Genomic DNA, 5,053 nt, shown 5'->3' with positions numbered 1-5,053 from the left:
CCCCCCGACACTCAACTAACCGCCTCGGACAGTCCTTCATACCAGCGGCCATCAGGCTCCACAACAGTGGGCAGCGACTAGCAGCCTCCAGGCCCCACAACAGGGGCAGCGACAGCGACTGCTACCAGACATTGACCTGGGACTTATAGGAACCCAAGGGGACAAAGTAGACTACCCTGGTACTTTGATTAATGTATACTCAGTAGATAGTAAATTATTATAACACTACCTCTTGCATACTGCACCTCATGTGACACTGTGATAATGTGAATATTCCTCAGCTAGTCAGATAGTAAATTATATTGACCATATTGATCAAATTGTTTACACTGCCGTGTTGTCTTTTACTACCTGTATACTGTGTTGTTTTACTACCTGTACCCCTCCCCCTCCCCCCCATGCTGCTATGATGCCTGAATTTCCCCAAGGGGATCAATAAAGGAATATCTTATCTTATCTTCTTACTTGGTAGCGTGTACTTGGCAGCGCATACTTGGCAATGTGTACTTGGTAACGTATACTTGGTAGTGTGTACTTGGTAGCGTGTACTTGGTAGCGTGTACTTGGTAGCGCGTACTTTTAGCGTGTACTTCGTAGCGTATACTTGGTAGCGTGTACTTGGTAATGTGTACTTGGTAGCGTGTACTTGGTAACGTGTACTTGGTAGCATGTACTTGGTAACGTGTACTTGGTAGCGTGTACTTGGTAGCGTGTACTTGGTAGCTGTTACTTGGTAACGTGTACTTGGTAACGTGTACTTGGTAACGTGTACTTGGTAGAGTTTACTTGGTAGCGTGCCTTAATAACATAAAGCTAAGTATATTGGATACCTGGAAAGCAACAACAGCTAGCACACCCTTCCCCCCTCGTCGTCGACCCCCCCCCCCCCCCCCCCCCCCCTCGCTCTCTTCTTCCCCTGCGGCTATGAGCTGCGCTGCGCTCCAGCTCTGTGTGTCTGGAGCGGAAGGGTTGGACCGGCTTTCTCCACTTCCCTTCCATCAACAGCACCCTCTAATCACACAATTAACCTCCTCCCCCGTCTCCTGCACACTCATCTAGTCTCTCTCGCTCTCTCTCTCTAAACGATACAGCTCTAACTGCAGTGCAGTATGCACTTTGTTAACTAAGGAATCTACCTTGTCTATACTACTATCTACTATGCTAGTATGTCTATACTACTATGTACTCAAGACTGTAGCGCTCGAGTTCGACGCGTTCGGCGAACAGTCTTACTGACCCTTAGCTGCCAGAGTTGTATCCTTCACGCTGATTGTTGTACACTTTTTAAATGTAAGCTGCTTCTCTATACGCAAGGATATGAACTTGAGTGAGAGAGAGAGAGAAGAAAGAGAGAAGTCTATACTACTATCTGCTATGCTACTATGTCTACAGTATACTACTTTGTACTATGCTGCTATGCCTATATTATGTTGCTATGTCTACTATGTGTTCGGCAGACGTAGACTAGCACTTTCCCTCGACCGACGGAGAGAACCCCTCCTGCTGACTTGTTGTTGTACACGATTTTGTAAGTCCCTTGGATAAAAGCGTCAGCTAAATTACTAATGTAAATGTACAGTGAAGCTGCTTTCTCCATAAGCAAGTAAATGAACTAAAAGCCACATGAACAAAATGTAACACAGCGGAATCTCCCTTTAGCTTAGTTTACAGTTGAATTTCCCTAAGATGTGTAAAAAAAAACATAAAACTAAAAAAACATGGTATTAATATTGCTTGTAATCAAAACAGCAATTCCATAAATGTCCCAAGTAATACAGTTGATGATAACATTTGACTGTAAAAGGCACTTCAAAGGCCTGTACAATTGTATCCTCATTACAATGAGTCCTTACAGTACGTCGATATACTGTACATCAAGCATTATGGTGATAACACATTCTACCTCGAATGGCGTCGTTCGTGACGTCTCAGAAATGAAATACAGTTCCTCTGTATTTTCTTTTTTTGGCAATATATACATCTTCAAATTACCATAAAACATCAGTACAGAGGTTTTGTTTTCCTAAGCCAGATAAATAAATACTGTTGAAATGTAAAGCCTTTGATGTTCGTTAAGAATTCACAGGTAATTATGGGATTTTTGTTTTCGATTTGTTGACGTCGACGACGGCGTGCAAGGTGAGGCAGTTTGTCTACTAGGAACGACTCTAAGAGTCCTTCGAGGCCTATCTATCCTATCGGTTACTAACCAGGCTTTCTTTGGACATGCATAAAATACTACATTGGCCGTAGCCTCCTGATAGCATTTGTAAGCGAGTCGAAGGTCTCTGAAGAAATTTCTCTCAGAATCACATGCAAGCCCTCAAATGGTTTTATGTATCCTTACTACAGCTTCCGTGGGATCTGACTAGAGCTGGTTTTCGATCCCCGTTGACCTACAAGAGCGTTGCTAACGCAGGCCTACAAGCAGTGGCTACCGATGTTCTGAGGTGATAGAATTGCCTTACTAAAAAATATCCAAAATGTTCCCATTAAACGCCAATCTTCCTGAACATTAAAGACATTCTCTAATCACTTTGCGGTGTGGAGTGGGATACAAAATCCAGCACTAATTAGGGACTACTGAACGCACAGAACACAACTTTGCCTCCCTAGAGAAGATGTAAACATGTAAAGCAACAGAGCCTGAAATGGAAGATACAGTTTGTCAGGAAGGAGACGCACTTCCAGTCACGATTCCAGGAATAAGGGTCCAAACGTCTGTATGGGGTTTTGTGCTTTAGTTTTGACTCATCGTCTTTACAACACATGTCCTCCTCCGCTCCGTGATCCAGCATGTGTACAGTATGTGTACAGTATCCCCAGTCCGTCCCGTCGTCTCTCCAAAACCGCTCTCTCTCCCTAGGTCTCCCTCATCGTACAGCTGAGTCCAGTGCCTTCTGATACACCTGGGTCACGTCGTCCATGTCCCCCAGCATGGAGAAGCTCCCGTTCTCCCCGGGCGAGCCGGGGGACTGCTGCTGGCTCACCTTCCCCCGTGGAGAGGCCCCGGTGCGGCCTGTAGGCCCTGAAGCCTGCCAGCTGGAGGAGATCCTCGGCCGACACGCAGGCCCTGATGTTGGGCCGGGGCGTGCCCGCGGGCCAGTCCTGCAGCCCAGGTAGGTGGCGCCGCTCGACAGCAGCAGCCCCGAGTCGTCCGACAGGCCACGGCACGGTCGGCTCTGACTTCGGGAGAGTCCCGAGTCACCGCCACCGCTGCTCGATTCGGCGTGGAATGACGACGAGGTGGCGGTGTGGGGGGAGTGTCCGTCGCGGCCCCCGTGGACGGACGACGAGTACTTCCCGTTGCGTTTCAAGATGCCTTTCCTCCCCATGGTCCTCTTGGTCGGCGAGCTGGCCGGCGGGCCACCAGAGCGGCAGCATGGCCGCCGCCTAGCGGCTCAGAGGACTCGCCCTTCTCCGGGGAGGAAGAGTAGTAGCCGGACTCCCTGTGCTGCTGCTGATGGTTGTTGTTCTTCAAGATGCCCTTCTTCGGCAGCGTGGGAACCATCTTCGCCGGGGAGCCGCCCAGACACACCTGATCTTCGTCCTCCTCGTCCTCCTCATCGTCCTCCTCCACCCTTCCCTCGCCGCCACCTCCGCCTCCTCCTTTCCCCCGCGCCGCAGAAGGTGATCCCCCCCTCCTGGAAGTGCAGCGAGCGCCTCAGCTCGATCTCGCCCAGGCTCTGGGAGCGGCGGTCGGACGGGCGCGTCTTCAGGATCCCTTGGGTCTCTTCAGCCCCTGCTTGTCCTCGCCCCCCGGCGCGGAGGAGCCTCGTTCTCCTTCGTGGATTTCTTCAGCCTCAGGCGACCGGCGTGGGGGGCTGGGGGCGACCCGGAGTCTGCAGTGTTCTCCGCGCCGCCGGTCCTGGGCTCCGCAGCGGCGCGGTTCTGCCAGTCGATGAAGCGGGCCAGCATGGGCAAGGTCTGCTGGCTCTGCTGGGTCTGGCAGTCGCACACACTGGTCTTCCAGCCCCAGTTCACCACCAGTGGTTGGCGATGTCCTCCACCGTGCCCGGCGCTCAGGGTTCACCATCAACATCCACCGGATCAGACCACGAGCATCTGGGGAGGGGAGGAGCAGAGAGGAGCCATCAGAGAGAGAGAGAGAGAGAGAGAGAGAGAGAGAGAGAGAGAGAGAGAGAGGAGAGAGAGAGAGAGAGGAGAGAGAGAGAGAGAGAGAGAGAGAGAGAGAGAGAGAGGAAGGAGAGGGAGAACCTGAGGAGATGCTGGTGATGTTACCTGACGACTGGGTGGGCTCCCTGTACTCCCCGTTGCTGATCTGTCGGATCAGTTTCCTGGGGTCGTCGCCGTCGAAGGGCATGGTGCCGTACACCAGGGTGTAGAGGAGCACCCCCAGAGCCCAGCTGTCCACCTGGAGGCACATGGAACCAGCATTTAATCACTTTCATTTATATTACTTTTTATTACAGGTTCAAACTGTCAGGTATTAAAACTGTGTGGGTATCAAACAAGAGATTGTCAGGCTTTAAAACTGTGTAGGACCCAGGCCTAGAACTGCACCCTGAGAGGGGAACTGCGCCCTGAGGCTTGAAGCCTTTTACAACGCATCGGCGTTTCCGGGTTCCCGTTTTGCGCTCTGATTGGCCAGGTCATGTGACATGAGCGCCAATCGTGGGACGGCAAGTTTCTACACTGGTTAAGCTTAGGCACTCTTCGAAGTTGGTTAAGGTTAGAGTTTGTCTTAGAGCATGGCGATAGAACGGCAGGTAGTTTGCAGGCTGTTTCGACGCGGAAATGGGCAAACACGCTATTGGGCGCACATGTCACATGACCTGGCCAATCAGCGCGCCGGAAACGCGGATGTGTTGTAAAAAGGCTACACGCCGCCCTGAGAGGGAGGTTTGCCCTGAGTGGGAGGTTCGAAGGGTCAAAGTGATGGGTATCAAACAGGAGGGAAGACTGTCAATTTTAAACTGTGGATACCAAACAGAGAAGGTAAATGTTCCTAATGTGAAAAACTGTGATTGTATATGTCTGCACTTTATGTGCTCATTTTATGCCTTGTCTTTTTTCTGTTGTGCAGCATTTT

The 5,053-nt window shown here is 50.7% G+C and overlaps 1 pseudogene across 1 annotated transcript in view; it reads right to left on the bottom strand.

Moving 5' to 3' along the window:
* Window positions 1-2,862: 2,862 nt before the first annotated feature.
* LOC311242015 (NUAK family SNF1-like kinase 1) overlaps window positions 2,863-5,053 on the bottom strand; it is a 26,045-nt pseudogene continuing 23,854 nt past the window's right edge. Inside the window, exons 5-6 of the transcript XR_014620991.1 lie at window positions 4,243-4,375; window positions 2,863-4,065 (exon numbers count right to left, since the gene is read on the bottom strand). The product of XR_014620991.1 is annotated as an NUAK family SNF1-like kinase 1 (transcript). The remainder of the gene's footprint in view (window positions 4,066-4,242; window positions 4,376-5,053) is intronic.

The sequence above is a fragment of the Notolepis coatsorum genome (genome assembly GCF_963971535.1).
Source record: "Notolepis coatsorum genome assembly, chromosome: 15".
NCBI classification, from domain to species: domain Eukaryota; kingdom Metazoa; phylum Chordata; class Actinopteri; order Aulopiformes; family Paralepididae; genus Notolepis; species Notolepis coatsorum.
Note: the sequence above shows the minus strand (reverse complement) of the source record. Positions and strands in the feature narration are given on the sequence as shown.